This window comes from Parasteatoda tepidariorum, chromosome 4 (genome assembly GCF_043381705.1).
Source record: "Parasteatoda tepidariorum isolate YZ-2023 chromosome 4, CAS_Ptep_4.0, whole genome shotgun sequence".
Classification (NCBI taxonomy): domain Eukaryota; kingdom Metazoa; phylum Arthropoda; class Arachnida; order Araneae; family Theridiidae; genus Parasteatoda; species Parasteatoda tepidariorum.
Genome location: NC_092207.1, coordinates 68,517,370 through 68,544,082, shown reverse-complemented (window position 1 = coordinate 68,544,082; position 26,713 = coordinate 68,517,370). Strand labels below are relative to the sequence as shown.

The 26,713-nt window shown below is 28.5% G+C and overlaps 1 long non-coding RNA gene across 1 annotated transcript in view; it reads left to right on the top strand.

Annotated features, from left to right (window-relative positions):
- Positions 1 to 422: 422 nt before the first annotated feature.
- LOC107439926 (uncharacterized) overlaps positions 423 to 26,713 on the top strand; it is a 44,263-nt gene continuing 17,972 nt past the window's right edge. The window contains exons 1-2 of the long non-coding RNA XR_011636622.1: positions 423 to 703; positions 4,299 to 4,359. This is a non-coding gene — a long non-coding RNA (uncharacterized lncRNA). The remainder of the gene's footprint in view (positions 704 to 4,298; positions 4,360 to 26,713) is intronic.

Here is a 26,713-nt window from a genome sequence, read left to right as displayed (position 1 = left end):
CGTAAAAATAAAGTTTTCGGAATTTTCCTGTAAAAGTTACTATTGTATTTATAAATGCATTTGTAAGGCAAATTGCCTTTAGAATGAACAGGAACATTATTGAAGCAATTAGAAAAATCTTCAACCGAAAATGAAGTTATAAATCTGTCAATTACTGCGAGCAACGTTTTACAAAATGTTACGTTCCAAAAATTTTAAAAAAAAAATTTATAATTATACCGGCAAAAAATTCTGGTAAATCCAATGTACAGTATGGTAATGATAATTTTGCTAAAAAATGTTCCTTGTCACTTAAAGAAGCAACACATTTTTAGTAAATATTGTAAGCATAGAAATTATCTCTCTTTCAAGGCTACTACTAAAATTCCAGCAGATGGCGTAAGAGTTCAACGAAAGATCAATTTACCGTTTTTGAAGTTTATATCTGCGCTTGTTGTAGCTTGCAGATCTTTTTCATCACTTAGAAGTCAAAAACTTTTACCCAGTGAGAAAATAAATACAACTTCACAAAAAAATATAAATTTAATTATTCATTTAATGATAAAAAAACGGTTTTAGTTTTAAAATCATTTTCAAGTGGTTTGTCTTAGATTTAAACTGTGTTTGAACTCGTATTTTGAACATGTGACACAGTTTTAATAAAAAAAAGTGGAAGGGTTATTTGGAGCTATTATTATTTCAGTTCTTTGACTTTTGGCAACAGGTAAGAAAAAGATATATATGTGTTTTTTTCTCTAAGCAGTACTAGAAACATGATTTTGTTTTTTTAATAATTAAAAATGTTTTGATTACTAAAAGAATCATTTTTTGAAAATGTTTTATCAAAAGAGTAATACTGTTTAAAATTAATATATCGTCATATCTTTGGAAAAAGCAAACTGTCAGTAAAAGTATTAAAATCAAAACCACCCTTTCCTGTTTTCGAAATAAAACTTTAGAATATGAAAAACTTTTTTCTACTATATACGATTTTTCATTAAAGTTTTTTTGGAATTTAAAAAAAACCAAATAACAGTAGTATGTTTAACGCAAAGACATCCGGCAAAAAATGTTCAGACCTGTAATTTTTGAAATGTTAGGAAGTACCCCCTTTTTCTTCCGACCTCTGTAATTGTATCTCCTACATCATTGTTTATTTTTCTTCAAAGTCTTTTCGACAAAAGCAAAAAAGCATTTCATTAACAGCATATAATTGTAGTTTTATGTAAGAACATTTTCTAAATATGTAAAATGAAGTGATTGATTACCATCGTATTTGGAAAATAATCATCTTTACCCGAAGGAAAAAAATAAGAAGAAATAAATGAGAAGAAATAAATGAGGAAGTAATTTTACTCGATAACGAGACATTAATAATTCAAATAAAGAATGCTTCGTATTCTCCTATTTTTATTTATTTTTTTATTTTAAAAATTTCAAAATGATTTATGTCATGTGAATGACTATATAAGATTTATGTCTGGCAACATCTCTCTCTCTCTCCTTCTCTCTCTCTTTCCTCCCCCCTCTCTCTCTTCCGTCTTGCTACGTATAACATCAACTCAAGATCGAGCTTATAAAATCAAATTAATAATTCTACAACAATAAATTAGTGTCGAAATTTAAAGCAAAAGGGAAAAAAAAGCTTAAAAATGATTTCAAATTACAATGACTTTTGGAATCACGAAAAACATCTCATGTCAAGTTTAAAATTTGTATGGCCGTTCCACAATGTCAAATTTACAGGGCGGCTCACATGGTATTGTTTAGTACAAGTTTAGAAATAAGTAACTCTAAAACTTCTTATTGAATATAATGGTTTTTATAAAATTAAATTATTTTTTATTCCACTAAATACCTTCGTAATTTAGCGTTTCTAGTTTTCAAAGTTTTTGCGTACTAAAGCAAATAACGTAACGTTTAAACAGCAAAATCAAAAACAGATATAATATAGATATAACAGATATGACAGATTCAAACTGGAGAACCAAATGAAAATTTATATGAAGTAAAAATTTTTGTAAATCATTGTCATAGCGCTTTAATGATAAACTTATAAATTTTAAATCAATCATGGCTGATACAGTGGCAAAATATAGTTAAGTAAGAAAGATATATTTCAGAGCTTTAAAGGGGTATTTACACCGATTTAATAATCAAAGCTTTAAAAATCAAAAGTGTATTTAAAATTGTTAAAGTTAACAGTAGAAAATAAAACTAAACATAAACATTCCTGGATTTAATTGCAGGTGTGGTTAACGAACCATCGCTGATTATTATCTTGCAGCTAAAAAATACAAAGTTAAGAGCCAGCATGTTCTTCACTTATTCCTTATGAAACCGACCACAGTGCTGACGTGAAATATAGTAGTAGAGAGATCATGGGTTAGGGTCCCCTTATCGTCAGGCTGACCATGAGAGATTTTCATGATTTTCTTCTCCATGTAACGCAAATGCTAGTTAGTTCCATTAAAAAGTCCTCACCTAAGACAAATTTCTCCCAATACTTAATCAAGAGTTCCCTCGTCTTCTGGATTAGATTCAAAATTACAAGGTTACCTAAATGAACATTAGTAGTCGTGAACCCGAAAAATTGGGTCGGCTGTTCAACGACCGTTATAAAATAAATTAGATAAAATAAAATATTCCTTACGAAAAATGTGGATTAAAAAATAAGTTGAGTTGTTCCAATCAAAACAACTATCGAAATCGAACAAAAAAAAAGCTATTAAGTTTAAAAAAATACATTATTTTTTATTTATTATAGCTATAAGTTAGTCACAGAATTTATAGTTTTTTAAAAAATTTATAATTATATGTTTATAAAGAACGATGGATGTGAATATCATTTAATAACACAAGTAGTTTAATATTTTGGATAAATACGGTAACCGTTATATTTAATTATTTTTATTATTGACGTATTTTAAACATGGATAATTTTTAAAGATTTGCATGTGCATTAGCTTTCCTTCATTAGTGGTTAGTTGGAAAATTCTTTACCTTTAATTTTTATTACTAAAACTAGAGATATCGGAATATTTCAATTTTTGGCTTATAATTATTCTTATTATTACGCTCTTTAGTAATAAATATAAAATGTTATAACTAAATAACTCTCTAATTAACCGTATGTGGAATCTAGAGACAAGTGAAGAAATAAACAACTCCTAAAATAATACAATATATAACTCATTTTGTAATCTTGTCATTATACTCGAATTTCGTTTCATGTGTGAGAGAAGACCTTTGAAACCACAATTTTAAATATTTTTTAACTATTTAGAGCACTTAAAATTAAACTAGATAACAACAACAACAGCGACCAGATTACTAAATAAACAATTTCTAAATTAAGACAGTAAATAACGTATTTTTATAATCTTGTTGTTATACTCGAATTTCGTTTCATGTGTGAGAGAAAACTTTTGAGTACACAATTTTGAATATTTTTCAACTATCTAGAACACTTAAAATTAAGCTAGATAACAACAAACGACTAGATTACTAAATAAACAACTCCTATAATAAGACAATAAATAATTCATTTTCGTATAATCTTGTTGTTATACTCGCTTTTCTTTTCATTTATTAGAGAAAACCTTTGAAACCTCAATTTTGAATATTTTTCAACTATTTGGAACACTTAAAATTAAACTAAATTACAACTAGATAACTAAATAAACAACTCCTAAAATAAGACAATAAATAACTCATTTTCATTATCTTGTTTACACTCGCTTTCGATTTCAGTTGTGAGAGAAAATTAAAAATGAACTAGAATAATGAATCAAATTCTGGTAACTTTTATCATACTTTTCTTTGCAACGTCTGTTAGATATAAACTTGATTTAAATGTAATAATTTATATTCAGATCCAAATATATTCTTATGTGATATAGAAAAAAAGTAGCTTATACTATCCGAGTACAATTTTTGTTTTCATGCTTATAAGCCATTGAAATATTATGGTTAATACTACTCGTAGATTAACTAAACTCAAAGTAGCCACGAATTTACGTAATCCCTAAAGATGACCATTCTTACAATATTTTAAATTTGTACTATAAAGATAGATTTTAAATCAAATTTAGCTTTTGTATCACGAATTACATAGCCACAATTTCGAAAGCTTAAACAGCTAAGCAAATTCAAATTATAAAATTATACTTTCATAAGGGAGTTCTTTGGTAATTCAAACAACTAATTATATTAGCAACTTTCTCTGAGAAACATTTACATCAAATTTATAATTATGTATTTAAATATTGGATTCGGATTTACATTAATTATTTGCTCATATCTGCCTAATTTTGCAGTTGTTTACGCATTGAATTGAATACACATCGAATTGAGAAGCTATTTCGAAATCTTAAACAGGTAAGAAAATTCAAATTATAAAATTATACTTTCATAAGTGAGTTCTTTGGTAATACAAACAACTAATTATAATAACAACTTTCTCTGAGAAACATTTACATCAAATTTATAATTTTGTATTTAAATATTGAATTCGGATCTGCATTAATTATTTGCTCATATCTGCGCAATTTTGCAGTTGATTACGTTAAATAAATTAGTTAAATTAAATACATACGCTTACAGGCATTTTACATTTGCAAAGTATACAAATCTTATTTCGGATATCCTAAATTGGCTGCCTAGAAATGTTCGAGAGAAAGACAATTACTGTAGATTAAATCTACTTTTAATAGCTGTGGTACTAATATTAGAAAATGGATATTTGCGAGATTTAATTTCTCTGGAACGATTTCCTATAATTGGACGATTCAATGATTTTCCACAATATTTAAGCAATCTTAATTTACAATCCTTTTGTATTGTTTCTTTATTTTTAAATTGATTATCATTTTCTAAAATGTCCACTCAAAATATTTTAGAACAAACTTCAAGTGTTATTTAGATGTATACTATAATTTACATTATTAAAATTAAGACTAAACCTTGAAAATGAACTTTCTCCATTAAGTACAATCCAGTTAATATTAACATGTTTACTTACCATGAATACATAGCATATTTTTATAATTAATACTCTTAATATGTCTCAGAAAGCGAAATTATTGCAGAAGAATTTTGCATGATTGCATGGCACCATATTTGTCACACATTGTGGTATTGCATTGTAAGTATGTTATTGTGTGCAGGATATTGTGTATTGTGTGTCTGTAACAAGAGTGTTTTATATATTAAATTTCTCAACCTACTACTTAGATGAAAAGTATCTTTTATTTATTTTTAATCGAATATAAGAAATTGCTTTTAATGTTTTAATCATTATATTTATTATATTTTATAAAACTGTTATGAAATTTATATTTCTATTTTTACGGATGTTAAATGATAGTCAAGACGAAGCACATATTGATCTTAGCTTTATTATATATATATATATAATATAATTGTATNAATATATTAAAATATTAATTTGATAATTGCACTTGCCCGGTAGTCCTTACACTAATACCATTTTTAAAGTCAAGTGTTCCACTGAACGGTATTCCGAACATTGATGGTTTTCCTTATCTATTCCAATCGGATATTAAAATATCGAGTAAGAGTTAAAATATCAACGAATAAATTAATAACAAATTTGACCTAGCGAATATTTTGGACATTCACCAACGCTACTATGTGATTTTTGTAATTTACACTGTTAAAATTTTCATTCTGAAATTATGGTAAGATAACTGGCAGCTGTCTGTCCATCCAATTAACCGTAAAGTTTACGGTAAAGAACATTTTTTTCACTTTATGGTTTTGAAACCATTTACGAAAAGTACGGTTATAAAACTATAAATACAAAACTATACGGTTTTTTTAACCATTTACCACTAGCATTTCTCAAAAACGTGAATAACTAGACATAGGAGCTCGGCGTTTCGTAAGGTAATGGACATTGGAGATTGTCATAAATTCTTCAATTGTTGATGGGAATGGAGGAAATATTGTAGTGTCAACACTAGGACTCGAACTCCAGTTCTGCCGGTCATGCTGAGATTGACAGATAAGCCCGCTCGGCTATGATATGTACGCATTTGCAATGAACTAAGTAGCTTCATTAGGTGTTTCTAGACGAGGCGACAAAATTCCGGTTGTTTGACCGCATGAGGAGAAAGCAGTTAATAAACAGTTTTTCTCAAACTTAACAGTTTGATTACTATTTTACTTATGGTTATTTGACTGTTTTGATTAAATGTGGTAAAATAACCATTCCATAAATTGTTATTTAACCATTTTTAAGAGAAATTTCTAACAGTGTACTGGTGATAGTTGACATTCTCCAGCTTTACGGTAACGTAATATATGTGTAATTAATAAATGTTTATGAAATATGGAAAATGATAAAAAAAAATTTTTATTTATTTTATAGCACGGAATATTTTTGTCTTATAACTAGAAAAGAATTCCAGTTTCTTAAAAAAAAATCTAAAATTTCTGAATTTTATAAAAACCATATTTTTCTTATCTCATCTCTTTTTATGTTTAGACTCCAACAAAATACAACATCGAATTTTCAATATCGCTAAAGGAACTGAGACAGAATCGTGCAAACATTACATTCCTATTCTTCATGCTTAAGGATCTAGAAGGCAAAAGAATTTATGTTTATTTTTCTGAACTTCGCGACCATTTTTATTTCGCTTTTGGATAAAGTTATTGAATCTCGTTTATATAAATCTGATGTGTGTTTTTGTCAGGATTGTCTCTCGAAAGAAACAGCAATACCCTTGAGCAACAGGAAAGAATATTCTTATAGTCTGATCAGTATTCTACATACTAGTAACTTATTTTGCAAAAGTGTTTAAAATGTTTTATGCAAACAAGTGATATTATTTCTCGAGTACGAGGATCATATTAATTTAGTTTATATTCTGAAACTTTAACTCTCGTTTGATGCATGTAAGATATAGCTTTTCGGTCTCAAAATATATAAAAGAGATTTTTGAAATAGTTATTTTGTATATACACAGTGAAAATTCTTGCTCAAATGTCACGAAACTTTCTTCATTTCTGACGAAACTATATCCTGCTATATGCTCCGAGCAAAAATTTCATAAAAATGACGATGTAACCATTCTATTTTATAACAGTCGTTGAACAACCGACCTAAATTTGAGTTTATGGCTACCAGTGGTCAAATCCATAATTGTGTAATTTTGAACCTAATCCAGAAAACTCCTCCAGGATCTCCTGGAACAAGTATTGGGATAAATTTGCCTTCATCAGGAGATGTTTTGAGGGAACCAACACGCATTTGAGTTGAGAGGAAAACCACGAAAACTTCCCACGGTTAGCCTGATGGCAAAGGGACTATGCATTAGTGTCCAAAGTAATCACACATCTTACTGAGGTACTCATTTGTGTTACAGCCAGGCAAGAAGACTCATTTTTCATGACTGTTTGGAAATCATCCAATGAGCATCTTTTATATTTTTTAATTTTATTATTTTTTTATTTTATTATTTTTTGATATATCGATGATTGAGTTATTTTGCATAATAATAACTGCACATTGTCTTCACTGAATATGTATTAAGTTTAATTTCATCAATCAGCATCCATTATTAATTATTCTTAATTATTCCAAAAAATGTAATTGCTCCTTAGCAATGGACAATTTCAGAATCTCTTAATTGTTTTATTTTATTTTCAATAGTAACGTATTGGAAATTCTGTTCTGAAACTGAATTTTTTCAGACACATTTTTGTTTATTCAGTTATTAAATATTTAAATTAGCAAAAAGAGTTCTGTAGAGTTGAAGAATTTTTCTTTAGTAAATTTTTACTAAATGCAGTTAATGGCTTCGTTTTTCTTACCATGTATTAAATATTTAAATACACATTAACGCTTATATTTATTATTCTTTCAGAAAATAGGGATTTCGCTACTATTCGAAATTAGTTTTATTTTTAAATTTATAAATTTTAATTCCTGTTTCTGCAATATAGGATTTACAAAGTATGATTATTGTTAATTCCACTCATTATTTTTTAAAACACTTCGCAGTGCTTGCAATGAAAAAAGCCTCATACATTTTGAATTAAAATGATTGAAAAAGTCTTTGGATAAGCATTCGGTATTGCCGAAAAGGAATCAACACTTCCAAGAATCTAGTTCACTGAAATACAACTGTATGTATAAAATTTCACTTAATGTTATTGAATATATCCACATAATTTCAGTGATACGTTTTAGTTTCACTAAAGCTAAAGAATAATAAAAAAAATAAGCTTACACAAAAGGAAAAGAAATTCTAATGCACATTCTTTATTATTTATCAAATAGTTAAAAAATATAGTTAGTTATGTTTATATTTTTCTTTTTCTTTGAGTAAATAGCTACGTTTCTATGGCAAAACATTATTTTTCTAATACGCATTTATAAAATTCAATTCCTTTTTACTGTAATGTAATACTAAATAAATGCGTATGCTTGATTTTGAACACTATTGTAACATAGATTAACGCAATTAAAATAAAGCTAATAAAATCTACTGGAATATACTGCTTTTTTACATTCAACTTTAAAATATTTCTGCTAGGATTAAAATGTTTATGCTACAAAGTTTTGCTAGGATCACTAGTTTTTTAAGAGGCTTATGATATGCTGAAGAAGCAACTCTCTTCTTTGAATTCAATCTTCAATAAAAAAAGAAATGGAGAATATCAATTACTTAAGCTTTCCTGCATTTTTAAATCTTAAACTATTCTATCAAAAAATTTCTTTAAGATTTCTTTCTTTTAGCATGAAACTAAATCTTCGAAATGAATTTGAAATATAAGTTAAAATTAGGATTAATATGGTTAAAAAAGGAAAGAACAAACTCTTTTGTATTTATAACACATCATTTAAATAAGTAATACGCGACATATATAAATCATTCTGACACTTTTTTAATCCCTTGACATGTCATTTTAAAACTCTAAATTGTAAGGAATTATTCATTTTTGGATATAGAAATTATCTTTGATTGTACTGTAAACAACAACTCGCAACGGAATGTTGAGTTGAAGACGTCTGAGATACGTCAATAATTGTTTTAACATAAGAAACAAATGACGTCTCTCAGACGTCTTCGTACGTCAAAAAGGGGTTAACTGAACTAAAAAATCGTAAATATTCAGAACTAAAAAATTTCGCCAACTATTAATAATGTTTCAGCGGGTACCATTGAAATTTAACATTTTAAAAATACGTTATAATAAACTCACATTTTCAATAAGCTATGTTAGATCACAATTTATTATACAGATTGTTATTGACCATCTAAAATAGTTTGATTTACTTACGAAAATTCAAACGAAAGCAAGAAAGTATTGGCTTTCGCAGCACAGCGATTGTTAATGGACGGCAGATGGACACGTGTGACGTTGGTTCATGAGTAATCACGTGACTCTCTGTTTCAGGTGAAAACGAAAGTAAGCGTGTTTTTGCTTAAAAATAACATAATACATAGCATTCTTTGGAAAGTAATGAACTGGTAGTTTTAAGGGGTTCTGAATGCATTAAGGTTTTAAAAAATATTGACTGCAATTGACCATTGTCAAGCAGTGTATTACAATCAGAATATGAAAAAAAGAGAATAACAGGTGCTATTATAGATTTTTATTTGTACAATTCTTTAATTTAGTTTCTATCAAAACTTTCCCCCACCATACCCCTATCATTTTTGTGAATTACTACAACTAGTGTGTTTAACATAGGAATGGAAGCAATGCAAGTTTTAAGTTGTTAACGTACCTCCAAAAACCCACCAACTGATGTAACATTTTGTTAATGAAATTATAAAGAAAACTACAAAATTTTAATTTTGAATTAAAAATTTGAATTAGAATTAGAAATTTGTGTTCACTCTACCAAAGTTCAAAAATTTCGGGATAAAATTGTTTTTTGAGCCGTGGTGACTGAGGAGATAGAACTTTCGCCTTCCAATCAGCTGAACCGGGTTCGTCCTCAGTGATAGACCGAACCTCAGTGATAAAACAAAATATCCTCTGTGATAGTCCAATCATGAGTCTTGCTGTCGCTGTAACCGTGAGAGAATTTCGTACTTTTCCTCTCCATGTAACATTAATGCGGATTAGTTCCATCAAGAAAAATCCTCCACAGAAGCAAATTTCTTACAATATTCGATCCAGGAATTGCCTTCTCTCCAGGATTGAGTTCAAAATTACAGGTTACGGAGCTAAGCAGTTAACCCAAAAATTGGGTTGGCTGATCAGTGGCGGTTACATAATTAAGTTGTTCTTAATGGATATTGATATTTTGTGAATGGTTTCTAAAAATTAGTTAGTTTTTACAAATCCCTAAAAAATAATTTAATAGGTTTTTATTTTAGGCACTAATGTTAGGCAATAAATCAAGGAAAGAAACTTTTTATATAATATATAGAGTGTTACTTTCTTTTATTTATTGCCTTTGATATAATATTCATGGATAAAAATTGCATTAAATTTGTTGACGTTGCACTTCAAAACCAGTTAAGAAAATTTGCCAAATAAATATAAAATTTAAATTTTTATATAAAACGATGGAATGTTTAATGCTGCAAAAATATTTTAACGTTTTACATAAAACTTACTGTTGTTGCAATCTTTACACTTCAAATCCATATTAGAAAGTTTGCAAAAAATATTCATTTCTTCCTTTTTCTTTATAAAATCTTGTAATGTTCACATCCGCAAGAATATTTTAGCATTTTTTCTAATTATTATAAGATTTGTGGTGCTCGTATTTTAGATCTAAGAAAGCATTTTTTTTAAAAAAATAAAGTTAAAATGAAAAATAGTTAACTCTTTTATTATTTGCAATAGCACAAATACTTAAGCCACCGTTGTATTGTTTACAAAATGTAATGCCTTTAGTCTTTTAAAACTCTTTCAAAAATGTTAAACTTTTTTTTATCCTTCTTCTTTGCAAAATAAAGTAAAATTTGCAGCTTCAAAAATATTTTTTATCTTTTTTTTACAGGTTAAAAATTCCTTGTCTATCTATATATGAGATCCTTGTATAGCAGTTTCTGAGATGGCTTTTTTTCACAAAACGTATACAACGAAAGAAGGAACACTAGGAGTATAAAAATGCAAAAATTGCCATTTTTGTCTACTTTACAAATTCCGAAACCACAATTCTTCCAAAAATAAAAACAAACCTTCTTGTTCCAAAAAAGAAAAAAAACACACACACACAATTCAAACAAGAAAATAAAAATGTAGCAGATCAGATGGTAAACTAAGCTGACTTATTTCCAAGGAGGTGCAGAAAGCGCAAGTGAAGTGTAAAAAAGAAGGCAATACAACGAAGGAAATATGTATGAGGAAGGAAATCAAGAGGCTGAAACTCATTACACTTTCGTTCCACTATTGCCTTCCACCCACAAATAAAAACAAGTCAAGCGTTGTTTTGGTTGAAACGTGAGAGGTATAGTCAATGTTCGCTGGAAGTTTAATCGATGGTGTGTTTTCTGAAAATAAAAGACAATTCATAGAAAACGATCTGGCAAAAGACAAAAAAAGAATGGGACTTGTTCTCTCTTCTAGAAAAAACGCTGAGGAATTTTTACCTTTAGTACTACGTAGGAATAATAAATGAGATCTTTCAGGAAAAAAATATGTATTCAGTCTTGCAAAAAAGCTCTTGCCTTGCTGAATTGTAAACTAGGCCTTTATGGAATTTATTATTTTTCGAACTCTTGAAACGTTTACTTTCGACATTTTCGAACCCATAAAAAGGAAAAAGGCCTTGCAAGTAAAGTTAAACAGAATCATGGAAGTAGAAAATGCAGATGTGGTGTTTTAATTTAATTCTCATGCTTATCAAATTTTAAAAGCAATCTTATGAATTTTGTGCGCTTAAAAAGATTCACTAAAAGATTTAGGATTAAAAATATTGAGTAAAAATTTTTATTGTTAAATTTTTTGAAACAAAATAACTATAAAAGTAAATAACTGCAGTAAAAAAGAAATGTCTAACGTCGATGAATTGTATGCAAAGTCAAGTAAGCTATTAAAAACAAGGAATGATCTTAGGGTGGGTTTACAATGAGTACAAGCGTCAACGTTTCAACGTTCAATGTTATCATCATTCCAATGTTAGAGGTCCTCTGAGCAAGCTCTCTCAGAGTGTATTTTAGAAAATCAGTGTTCTGGGCATGCGCAGATGACGAAATATGCCGTGACGTTGACGTCGGCAGTCACTGTGAACCTACCTTTATAAATAGAAATTATCAAGTAATTGGTTTAAATACTTTACATTTTTCTTTTATCAAACTTTATAAACCAAAAAAACGTAATATTTATTTTATTTAATTGGGTTTATTATTTCTATTTTTTTCTAGAAATGTCATTACCACACAGTATGGTAATTGTAAAAGGATTTTTTTCTCTATGTATAGGATAGATTACAAAATATATTACCTTCAACTATTCATAAATAAAAAATCGGTTCTCAGAAAAATATGTTTATTGTTGATGAATCATTGAATCAGTACATTAAAACATCATACTGCACTTGTTTGGTGTAAATGCCCTTTTTAGGTGTTAAATGTGTTTTAAGTTGAACTATGATTCCATGCAAGTTGAATCATAGCATATGGTAATCACGTTTATGATGATTTAATTTACTCGATAACATGATTCAGTTTCGCTCTATATGAATGTTAGCAAATATTAAAGATATTGCGGTTTAAAACGGCCAAAATATTTTAATACGTATAAGTATTCTATTATTTATATTCAACGTAATATAAAAAAAATATGAAACTATTATTATAATTAAAACTAGCATAAAAATTTTTATCAGAATAAACAAATACACTTGAAAATTTTTTTGTGGACTTGAATTATGCATGATTCCAAATTTAAGGAGAGAAAACCTCTGGTGAAATTACGGTACTCTAGGTGGCAGAAAAACCATATTTCTGGTTTAAAAAAACCAAAATATGCGGTATATATAACATTTATTTGATACTTTTGTCGATCATATGGTAAACATTTTCGGGAAATTCTAGTTTTCAAAAATATAGTTCTTATTGTCTTACCACACAATTTAGTAAAAATTACAAAACTGTAAAGTAAATTGCACCGAATAAATGATTTTTATGTTATGCTCATAGGTATCATGATAAAACAATTAAAATTGCACATTATGATGCCATATTTAATTGTTAATTTTAACCAAATCATTACCAAAGCGTTTCGGAAGAAATTATCTATCATCTTTTTAGTGATTCCATAGAGTGTTAAATTTTACATATTCTGGTAATTTAGATCATACTTTTTTCTAACAATGTAGTTTATTTGAATAAATGAAGCATTTTTCAACAGCATTTGCGCAAATTATCATTTATTGCACAATTCGGATATCTGTAAACTATTTTATATTTTTCATTAAAAATTAGTCATTTAAATAGATAACACTTTAATTAAAATGCATAGTTGTTTAACTGTAAAATGTCCTTAGAAATAATTTTGAACTCTCTTGGGATGCAAAATAAATGATATTCACGTAAAATAGCGATTTTATTTAATAAAATTTGAATATCTAATAAAAGTAATCGCAACTTTATTAAAAATAATGAACGCTGCTTTAAATTTTTATCTTTCTTTTACTAATTTTTATTAAACTATTGCTTCTTTTTAGCAGCTAGAGAAACTATTTGATGCATCAACAATATAGTCATCGCTTTTAACTATTATAATTAATTAGCAATAAGAAAGTTTAATGTCAAGAAATATATTTGAATTTTAAAAAAAAATTGAAATTTCTCGAGAAATAATTGCATTATTGATAAAAAAGGCATTATTAATTTGCTAACTAAATTATATGGAAAATAGTTGTAAAGAAAAAGAGCTATATCATTAAAATGTCGTATTTTCTCATTAGAAATATAAAGTAGCAGAATTTACTTCACAAAAATAAATTGTCTTATTTAGGTGAAACTTTTTCACTTGAGATAATGGATCTTTTTTATTTGTTTGTACCCAAATTCATTTTACAAAATTATGAACAATAAATTAAATTGCTCAAGTCGATAAATATCAAAATTAATAAGCTTCAGTATTCGCATAAGCCTATCTGCGCATGAGCTGCAAAGGCAAAGAACTTTTATAAGATAATATCACAAAGAAAACAGCACAAAATAAAATTATTTCCAAGTATTTTAAAAGAAAGAAGAAAAAATATTTTTTTTAAAAATCTTTTAATAATTTTAATTGAATTATTGAATTTTACAATGTTTCATGCCTCTCTTTCTCTTCATATATATATATATAGTAAGCATATAAAATTATATTCTATCTAGAGAGACATTGAGGTCCAAATGACCGATATAGATATTTGAATGTATATTAGGTAGATATAGCAAGCGGAGTTTACTCCATTACAGATCTTTATTTTAGTCTAGAACGGGTCTGATTAGCTAGACCATGTGCAATTTTTTTCATTTTATTTATTTTTTCACAGGAGAAATCCACCTCTTTCTTGTTGTTGCTCTCCAATCCGTCGTAATTGCCTACGCAATTATCAATTATTTCGATTCAGATAGCATCAAGGTATATGCTCGTAATCGCCATAGCCATGGCTAACTTGCCATTCCATCAGAGAAATGGTAAAGTTTTGTGAAAGTTTCTAAATTGTATTTTATAATGGGGGAAACTAATAAGTTCAAAGAAATGTATTTGCCGTAAAAAATTAGGTTCATTAAATTTTTTCCAGTGCATGAAAAATAAAAAATATGGGTCTTTTATAAATAATCTGTCTGGCTATGGAATTTCAGTCAAAATATTTTTTGAGCAGTTATATAAATTTGTACTTAGAGGTAATTAAATATACTCATTTTCCTGTGAAAAATGCTAAAATGCAAAAAATTACTAGTGTGTATTTTTTTCAAAGATGAATTTTCAAAAATTAAAAAATAAAGGAACAAGGGGAATTTGTCTTAAATTAAGAAGCTATGTGATCAGATTAAAGAACAGGAATAACAAATAAAACGTCATTCATGCTCCCCTTCATTGTAGCGACATATTTAACACTTAGCTCAGTGACAAATTCGTGACCTCGGGATTGCATTATTTTGAACATGCTCACATTTTCATTAAATGATGCTTGTAGATAGTGATAACAAGTTTCTGAACTCTCCATTAAATACTTAAAATTTGAAATGAAAACAACGAAGTGTGTATTTTATCATGGGGAAGTGCCATTTGGATCTTCTTCTAGTATGTAAAAGGCCTTTTCAAACTCTAGAGAGATCTATCTATCCATCTATATCTATCTATCTATATATATATATATATAAGTATGTAATATTCCACAGGATATAGTGCTTGGCACTGAGCATCCGTCGATTTTATTTACACAAATGATGGAAATGGCCAGTTAAAAACATAGCGATATTTAATTTACCGATTACTTAATCAAACGCAGACAATTTCAACTACTTGAGGTAATGAATTAAATACACTTTTACTAATAGATGATAAAAAGTTGTGACGCTTTCTTTTTCACTACTGGTTGAAATACGCAGGCAACCGAATTAGATGATTTCGTTCGAAATACTTACTGATATACAAAAACAAACAATTGAACTGAACAAAAGAAGTGAAGTTTTACTCATGCACACACGTGTGGGTAATTTTTGCCTAAAACGAGTTAATTTAACAAGTCGTTAAATTGATAATATTAAACTTCACTGGTTTAAGTAAAAATGTAGAGAAGATGCATACATATATATATATATATTCATATTCGACATGTTCGCCGAATATGCAGAGCAAGATTTTTCTCTTAAACTCCCCAAAGCTTTCTTTTCAGGTAAAATCAATCTGAGCAGTGATGACTCAGTGGATAGAGCGTTCACCTTCCTAGGAGGTGAACCGGGTTCGAATCACGGCGATGACTGATCAATACGAATCCAGATCCAGCTTGCACCGATCACAGTGCTGACGTAAAATATCCTCAGTGGTAGACGGATCATGGATTAGAGTCCCGTTGTCGTCAAGTTAACCGTAGGAGGTGCTAGTGGTCTTCCTCTCCATGTAACGCAAATGCGGGTTAGTTCCATCGAAAAGTCATCCCAGAAAGGCAAATTTCTCCCTATACTAGATGAAGGAGTTCTTTCATTCTCTGGATTAGGTTCAAAACTACAAGGCTACAGAGTTGAACATTAGCAGTCGTAAAATCCAAACATTGGATCGGCTTTTCAACGACGGTTATAAAAAACAAAGAAAATTATTTTTTATCTATGCCTTGTTAATACATTTTTTTTGTTTTTTTTTTTACTCCAGAAATAAAGTAGGTTTTTAGAAATATATTTTGCTTCAGTATTTTTTCATTGTAAATTAACATGACTCAAGCTCAAGTAATAAAGTCATCATAAATTATAATTATCTTCCTTTCTCATAGAGACAACCACAAAAGCTTAAAATTAGAACCAACTGGCCACTTTCATGTTTTTCTCACGGGTGATAATTTTTTTATTACGTGTTTAGCACCTCCAAATAGTGGAGCAAGCAGATTGACTTGGCAAGATCTTAAAGGGAAATACGTAACAGCTAGTAATGGAAAGTTGGTCAAAAATAATACTATTATTGACTTAAGCGTAATTTTTTATTGCATTTACAAAGATTTCTGTGCAAGAAATTGTTTTATGTTATTATTTATCTTTAAAAATTCATTGCAGTTTGGATTTTTTCGAAACTTTTATAAAGATGGAGTTATAAAATATTAAAATTAAAAGAATTGCAGAGTCCCAAAAACAGGTAAATTGGGTAAATGTTGCTAAGATATCAATACATTAGTTAAGTTTTTTTTAAGAAGTAGCGCAGTGAGGCAAATTAAATGGGAAAAAAAGGAAAATATCTTGCAAATATCAAAAAATACAAAAATACACTCTTCCTTTCTTTCATTGTGCTTTTAAGATTCGGTGAAGTTTGTACGCTTAGTGATTCCCATATGTGACTCAAAACTAAAATCGGATTAAAAAAAAGCTTCGTTATGTCTTACTTCCGTATTTACACAGGAGCAAAGATGGCATATTTTTTACTTCTACGTTTTCTGATAATAGCAAAGTTAAGTTTTTTCATGCCATAATTTAATACAATACAGAAACAAATGAAAAACAGGAGCTAAGAATAAGTCTAAAAATGTTTAAATGAATACAGTTCAAAAAATTATTGCATTGTAAGATTAGAAAATTCATAAAGTAAAAGTTTTTAATTTGTAATGATAAGAAAAAATATAAATGCACTGGTGGACAAAATTAAGAGAGAGAAAACATTTTACAAAATTTCTCAAAAAATAATGAATATAAATGAATGAGATTTGGTATGGATATAGCTTATTCCATGATAATAAAGTATGCAAAACAAAAATGAAAGTGCCATTCACTAGCAAGACCTATTGCCAATAAATCCAATGTAGTCTGAACTTAAGGATAAAAGATGACAATAAAAGTGAGGCTTGTACAGTGTGTGTTGCCTCTAGTATGGTGTATGGTTACCTCTGACAGACAGACAGCATGCACAACGAGTATGCATGCTGTTAATAAGGGAGTTAAGGAGGTCTTGTGGAAGACCCTCCCATTCTTCCACCGGAGTAATTTTTAACTCCAGAATGGTTCTTGGGGGGAGGTTGGCGCATCGCAATATCTGTCCCAAGAGCATCCCAAGCATGTTCAATAGGATTCAGGTCAAGGGATTTGGCTGGTCAATCCATTCGTTGAATATCCTCGCTTTCCAGATACTCATCAACCATGAGAGCCCTATGTGGTGCCGTATTGTCGTCCATAAAAATGAACTCAGGGCCAACAGCGCCTCTGAAAAGACGCACATAGCGCTCTAGTACTTCCTGCCTGTACCTCTGAGCATTCACGGAACCATTGTCAAATACATGGAGTGGTGTGCGGGTATCTTGCATGTGCGAATGAATGTGCGAAAATGCTTTCCATCTCTTAATTTTGTCCACCAGTGTAGTTGAATAAAATCTACAGATTCGATTGCTCAAGATCACTAAAACGTAATTTTAATTGACAAGCATTATGACAATATCTGATTTGAAGTACTTCCTCACTGAAACATTTTCAATTTTTAAAAGAAGTGAGTTTTATGTTTTAAATCTTTATGGAAACCTTCAATATTTTTACTGTTGGTATTATATTACTAGCTAGCTTCTTTTTCTATTTAATTAATTATTATTTGCACTATTTATTCTTCAATCTTCTAATTGAACTAATTTTCTTAACCATTAAATCAAGCAATATCAAAAATATGTTATTGAGGTACATCTCAAATCAGTCAACATTTTCCTTATATAAACACGCACATTTTCTGCTACCTAAACTAAAAAAGAAAATGATTTTATGCTCCAGTTGTGCCCTAATATCGAGTAACCATGTTTCTAAAGTAATTTTTGTGATAAGATCGGTGAACTTGACACGTATCTGCTGAAAGTTAGCCTGATATTCTTGTTCATCATGCTTCAATATTTGTAAGAGCAAACAAAGTTTCTCTTCTTTCTTCAACATAATCCTCTTTACTGTTTATAGGCATGATGAGAAAACATTTTATATTTTATAATCAGAATCCCAAAGTTCTTAATCTTCTTTTCCAAGCCAAATAACAAACATAACTGTTATTCAACGAAGTGATATCTAATAACTCCCTGAAGCTAAATTAGATTAAGACGAAAAAAACTTTAAAATTTACTCCGTTGTTCCGAGTCTCTGACACTAATTTCCATTGTCATATTTAAAATCATATTGGAATTTTTTTTTAAATTTTTGTTTGCGTTAACATCAATATATATTTTTGTCTTAATTAATCTTGTCTTTAATCTTATTTACCACCAAGAAATATAAAAAAATAATAAATAAGTCTTAAACTTACAGTCCCAAGCCAAAATATTAGACGCACTATAAGATTCTATGTAAAATCTTAATTATCAGGTGGTACTATACAACTTTATTTTTCTTTCGCGACTCAAACCGGTTTGTACTTGTTTGCNCTTTAATCTTATTTACCACCAAGAAATATAAAAAAATAATAAATAAGTCTTAAACTTACAGTCCCAAGCCAAATTATTAGACGCACTATAAGATTCTATGTAAAATCTTAATTATCAGGTGATACTATACAACTTTATTGTTCTTTCGTGACTCAAACCGGTTTGCACTTGTTTGCGTATGTGCATCAATTTCTCAAATTAGACGATATATTGTATAAATATAGAATATTTATTATATCAGGCATTATATTAGTATATTATAATAATTAGACCAAATAATTCGATGCACTCTAGTGTTTTATTGATTACACGTTTTGCACGAGTTTGTATGCAATATTTTTATATTTAAACCTACATGTAATAGGCTTTTATTCAGGGGATTTTTTATATACTTCCTCTTTTTATTTATTTTCAACGTATTGCACTACAAGGTTGACCAACTGATACACAAACATAAACAAGTTTAAACCGGTTTCAGCCGAGTAAAAATAATAGGATGCTGTGTAGCATCCCCTGAAAATTAAGATTTTACATAGAATCTTATAGTGCTTCGAATAATTTGGCCTGGTACTGTAGTGCCTTAAGCTTGAAGTGAATCTTAAATTTCAAATTATATATTCCATAATATCAAGAAGAATTATCTGATGTTAGATCAATTGTCTTATTGCTTTATATCAATTGTTTTATTGTTTGTATTATCAATTGTCTTAACAATTGTCATAACAATTATTTTTATGTATTTTAAAAATTATTGAACCTTTGTTCAAAAAGTCTCCAATTCGCGATCGCAGCGCTTAAGTACGCCCGCTAGCAGCAGCCTGAAAATATTAGGCATTTATTTATGAAGTTTTCATTTAGTTCCATCTGAATCATTGGCAGAGTCAGACGCCATTTTCTAAGCAGCGAATAATAAGCAAAATTTCCCTAAGAAAAAGGCCGAAGATTTCGGAAAAACTCTCCAGAACATTGGTAAGTCTTTCAGAAACAGAACGCGCCAAACATTTAAAGAAAAATTCCTCAATAATTTTTAGCTTCTTTTATCAATAAACTTGCAACTGATAACTTCCGATTTCGGAATCGCATACTGTTACAGATGTGTGTATTACGGTAAAATAAATTTTTTCTGTCTACAGTTCATTATAAATTAAAGTGAAGTCAACATTGCTTTCTTCATTCCAATGAATAAATGAGAATTCAGAACGTTCAGAACTGTAATAGTTATAGAATATTCTTCTTCTTTATAGAATAGTATATATTTCTGTATCTACAGTGGTGGCCAAAAGTGTGGACACTTTTTGAAAGTTTCATGTTTTTCAACTTTGTGTGCTTGTAGAGTATATTAATTTTCACTTAAATACAAAAGTTTATATATCAAATTGAAGGTAATTTAATCTAGAATTTAATAATAAATACAGTATTACAATATCTGTATTACAAAAAAAGTTATGCAACTAATAGTAAGATCTATCTTAGATTTGCATTTTTTTAAAGTGATACTTACACAATCAATACTTAGTAGGATAACCCTTATTTTTTAAGACAGCTTCACAGCGTCTTTTCATCGAGTGAACGAGTGTTTGGAGTTCATCTTTCGTAATCACATGGTGCCAAGAATCAATTATAGCTTCAATAAGTTGTCTTTTATTGGATGGACGTTTTTTTCGTACAAGAATTTTCAAACGTCGCCACAAATTTTCAATTGGATTGAGATCAGGGCTGTTTCCTGGCCATGGTAATATATCTATGCCTTTATTTTGAAACCATGCTTTGCATACTTTTGCTGTGTGGCATGGAGCTGAATCCTGCTGAAAAATAAATGGTGCGTTGTTGGGGAAGAGATCCCTGATGGAAGGTATCAATTTTGGTTTCAGGACAGTTTCGATGTATTTTTTGGCATTCAGGATGCCATCAATCACTTGAATTCGGCCCACACCATCTGCAGACATACATGCCCAAATCATGACATTTGTTGGGTTTTTTGTAGTTGCTTCAATGCAATCAGGATGAAGTGCTTCACCTACTCTACGTCTCACGTATTTTCTACCATCACTACCAAAGAGCGATATTTTACTCTCATCGCTCCAGATTACTTGCTTCCATTGATTTTCTGACCATTTAATGTGTTCTTTTGCCCACTTAACTCGTTTTTCGCGTTGCTTTTGATTTAAATATGGTTTTTTCCTTGGAATTCTAGCTTGTAGTCCAAATCCTGATAACCTTCTTCTTATTGTTCTTGAACTTACTGCAATACCCGCTGCATTCATTTCACATCTAATGGCATCTGATGAAATTTTTCTATCTTGAAGGCATAGCCGTTTAATTTTTCTATCGGCAGTAGCACTTGTGCATTTTTTTCGGCCTGATTTGGCTTTATTTTCCACTGATTTCGTTTTTTCATAACGTAAACAGAACTTTCGTACACCAGAACAAGTCACTGAACCACTAACTTGTCTTGCAATTTCAGCATAAGAGAGGCCATTTTCTCTCAATATGACAATTCGGCTTCTTTTTGTAGATGTCCAATTAGTTCTTCTTGTTGATGACATTGTTTAAAATTAGTTTAATTAAAAGAAAGGACTTTAAAATTAAAAAACAGCAATACTCTATTTAATTGTACTAGTATGCATCATTCCGCAAAATATTTCCACAACAATAACTCTTTTGCCATCCAAATAACCTAAACTATAGTTACAGACATTTGATTGGTCCTAAGAACAGTGTTTGTGATTGGCTAGTACGCTTTTATTACAAAACACGTCTTTATTCAAAACGATTTATGTTTGTTTGTTCTACTAAAATAGGCATAACTTTTTTTGTAATACAGATATTTTAATTCTGTTTTTGTTATTAAATTGCACATTAAATTACCTTCAATTTGATATATAAACTTTTGTATTTAAGTGAAAATGAATATATTCTACAATCACGCAAATTTGAAAAACATGAAACTTTCAAAAAGTGTCCACACTTTTGGCCACTACTGTATATAATTCGGCAAACAACGATAAAGAATCATCCGAATTACTTGAAATAGTATCATTTGTGCTGATTATTAGGTAATTTTTATCGTTTTCTTGGTAAGTATTCTTTAGTTTTGAAAGAATAATTTCAACTAGAATTCATCTATTCTGCTTTCAAGTTACGTATTGAAATTCATATCGAGATCATACAATTATAAAATTTTGCTATGTGGTATGTAATCTAAAAGTAATAAAGGAATAATCTATGTATGCATTATTTGAAAATAAAATTTTCAAACGAAAACATTTCATTTCGTATTCTCCGGGTTTATAAAGCAGGTGAGTGTTATGATTTTTATAATAAAAAAATTTGCATGTAAGGAATTTTTTTTCCTTATTTGATGATAGATCCCTACAGAATGGTTTTTTTCGTCTGTTTAAGAACTATAAGAATAAAAAAAGAAACAATATGAATATTTTTTTCATTTCAATATGAGGAATTTTTAAAATTGTTTTTTTTATCCTAAGAATTCTTTATTTTACGTTTCTTAGTTTATAATATTTTGATAAAAATTGTTGTCAAAATACTCTTTTTGAGAAATTAAATGGTATAACATTATGTGTTTATGTATACTTCTTGCATATTCTAATGTTTGAAGTAATATGAATTAGAAAAGTATGGAATAAAAATTCGGTGCTTATGTATTAACGCCACCGAAGCTATAGATTTGGTGGTTTTTAAGTGCCGCCAATCTACACTTAAAATTTTTGCGACAAATAATAAAATAAAACACCTTATTTAAAATCAAAACACTTTTAGAATTCAAAGCACTTTATTTAAAATCAAAGTAGCCAATTGGATTTCGGTGGAAAATGGGCCGATATCGATTTTAACATAGATTCAAAACAATCTCCATTTTCATCGCCACATGAATTCTAATAAATAAGATTCCAAATGAAATAACATTTCCGAAACGTACGTTTACCAAGATAAAGTTTCATGTCATGGGAATTGGTACATTTCGTTTTTTTTTTTTGGTAAAATATTTCGCTCCTGAAAAAAAAATTGCATCTTGTTCTATTTTCGTCAAATCCCAAACACGGATTTTCGTAGCACTAAAAAATGGCGTCAAAAATAAACAAACAACGAGGTAACAAGAATTCCAAAAGATGATATCCAGGATTATTTAATGATAATTTTCTAAAGAATGGCTTTCCACGTCCGATTATGAATAAAAATAAAAAAAAAACATGAAAGTATTTTTTTTTAACGTGAGGAATTTTACGAATTGTTTTTGTTTCGTAAGTATTCTTTACTTTAAATTTTTTAATTTCTAAATAATGATTTTTATTGAAACTTAAATTTTTTGATAAAAATTGTTATAAAAAAACCTTTTTTACAAAATTAAATTATATAAAATTATGAGGCTTATGTATACATTTTGCTTATTTTAATGTTTGAAGTAATATGATTCTTAAAACTATAGAATGTAAAGTTTAAATGGGCCTTTCATGTTATATCATTAAATTTAGTAATACTATTTCTCGGGCATTAGGTTTTAACTCTTATAAGAATATACATATTTTTTTCTGTTAATTTACAAATATTTTTCCAATGTGTTTTGGATGCTCCTTCTCTAAATAAAAAGTGAAACCATTTTGTGTTCGTTTTGCATAAGAAAGAATATTAAAAATTTTTCTTTTTTTAATTTAATAAGCCACAATAAAGAGGGAACGTTACAATGCTACGCACTACATTAAAGACGTCTCCAGAGTAACTGAATGACTGTTCATGTAGAAATCGCAGGTATTCGTCTCATATAACAACGCCCCCTACAGTTCGTTGCGATCGCGAATTTGGCATGACATACATACATCACATACAAACAAAGCATTCTAATTTTTTTTTATAAGTTAAAAATTTCAAAATAAAAATCAAATTGTGCGTAAATTGTTTTGACAATACATTTACAGACACTTCGTTTCAGATTTCGCGCTATTTAGAAATTAATTCAATTAATTATATTTTATCTAACCAATACTCGATGTTTAATTTTACATTCACTTGAATATTTTATTGCGAATGCTTCTTTCTATATCATGAAAAATGCATTTATTATTCATAAATATATTTACCTTGTTTTGTATTATTAAAAAAAGATTTATTCATTTTAAAAGAAATTACAAAATAATTGTATTTTCTATAATTGCACAATTTAATACGATATTTTACGTTTAATTGAATTTACATTGCAACATTTAACAAACTACAACATTCATAATTTATAGTAATATATTTATTTTTAAGTATCTTTTCATGCTAACTCTTAACATTCTGTTTAACTCTTAGCTATCTTTTATTTCATTCCATTGCTATTCCATGTGGAATTCTTTTATTCGCGGCATTCTTTTGATGCCTTTGATAGACGATGTTTATTTCTCCTTTTATTCTATAAGTCCCAGACCTTATTTTTTTATCAGACTCCATTTATTTACTTTGTTGCTAAATATTTAGATTCTTTTAATTAAATATTATGATGAATAGGAACGTTAGTTTAAAGAATATAAAAACATCTTTATTGTGTGATTACTGCGCTTTTATCAACAATCCTTCAAATATTTATTGATTTAAAAAGAAATGCACTTGTTCCAACCAAAAAATATGTGTATAGCACTCATAAAATATTTAAATACTTTTTTGTAAAAAGATAAATAGAATGATGCATTTAAATTTGTATTTCTAATTTATGAGTTATAACTTCAAAACATAGTTTTTATCAATTGAATGAATTAAAAAATGGTCTTAATTACTTAAATGTTTATATACAGGGAGTTGTTTTATGTCCCCTTATATTTATATCCACAGAATAAAACTTTTCTATTTTGGATAAAAATGAAACTTAATTATTTTGCTCGGTTTCCATAACAACTCCATCTTCAATTTTTGCTTTTTTGTTCAGTCTTATTTAGAATTTGATTGCTTAGAAACTTCGATAAATGGTTTTTTGCCAAATAAATTTTTTTGCAAGAGTGCGGAAAGTTAATTCCTGATTAAAGTTATTCACTTTAATCAGTATTCATTATTTTAAGTGTACACGTTGACTGGACAGACTTTTACAGAAATCTTGAAAAAATAGTTATTATAACTTTAATTTAAACTTAATTTTTAATTCAATTATTACTAAATTTTCAATCAATATAAATCGTTAATAAAGTTAGTTACCATCTTAAAAATGTTTATCATATTGCATTTTGCGTGATGAGGTAAAGGAATACGAAAAAATAATTATGGATAATAAATTTTGTATTGTATAGTGAAAAAAAACATTTCAGTAAAAAAAAATACGGTATTTGAGCTAATTATTTTTTAGTTTTTCTGTTCATATGGTAACGGTATACTGAACATTCTGGTTTTATAAATTATAGTTCTCATTCACTTTAGTAAAAAATATGAAACTGAATTCGGAAAAGTTTTCAACATTTAAAATGCACAAAGAGCAGAGATTACAAAGGAAGTATAGTGAATTAATGTTACAGGTACACTGTAAAAAAATTCTGTTAAATTTACGGGAAAAAGTGTCAGCTGGTGTGCCAATATAAAGCCATTTTACAGTAAAATATCGCTGTTTTAAATCAGATGCCTACCTTTTACGCAAATAAATGATGTTATTTTGACAAAAAATACTCTGTAATATTACATGTAATATTAAAGACAAAAAATACTCTGTGTATGTAATCTGACAACAAAAAAACTGTATAAAATATGTATGGGTGATTCTCACGAAGCATGACAATTCACTGTCCCTTGCTCCAAGATCTAATACTGTAAAACTAAAAGAACTTTTTTTGAAAAAGAATTAATAAATGGCATTGCTGTTAGCATTTTAAAATGACTTTGCACTAGCATTGACTGCTTTGTATACTTAAAAAATTTAATTTAATATCAAAATGTCATTTTTCTGGCATGTCTCAAACAATATTTCCAATAATAACTAACTTCAAAACTTCCCATACATTTTTCAAAATCTAATTTTTTTGTCTTATCCTATGTAAGCATTTCTAGAATATACGCAGAGGGTATTGTTTACTAAAACTTCGCTTAAAATAATTTTTCCTGTCAATAATTTGTTTGTCCCATGAAAATCTGTCATTTTCCTGGCTACTTTTATTTAGTGATTTATAGCAAAAATAGATAGTGCCAGAAATCAATATCTTATGTTAATAGATTGATTAGATACCCTCCTATCTGAACATGTCTTGTTGCATGAATAAAGAACCAATTTTCTGGCTCAAAATCTATTTCAAAAATTTTTTCAAGAGGAGTAGATTTTTATGCTGTCATTTTCCTGGCTTCTTGAAATCATTAATAGCAAAAACTACATAGATTTATCTGAATTATTTTAAGTAATACTGCTGTTTTCTGCAGAATATAAACGTTTTCGGCCAAAATATTAAATTAAAGTAAAGTTACATGCTATAAAATGGCAAATTTGTCATTATTCTGACTGTCATTTTCCTGGCTTATGAATGTCAGGACATTGAAGTGTTATCAGAAATTCTTTTTAACTGCTAATATTGTAAAGAGGGAAAGTAAAAATTAACCTAATACCAAGTTTATGTATGATTGTAATGTGCTTGGATGTAATCAAAGTTATTTATTTATTTAATGATTGATTATTATACACAATTTTATTCCGTACATATCAGCAAAAAAAATTTTTTTGTTTCTTTATACAGTGGATAAAAA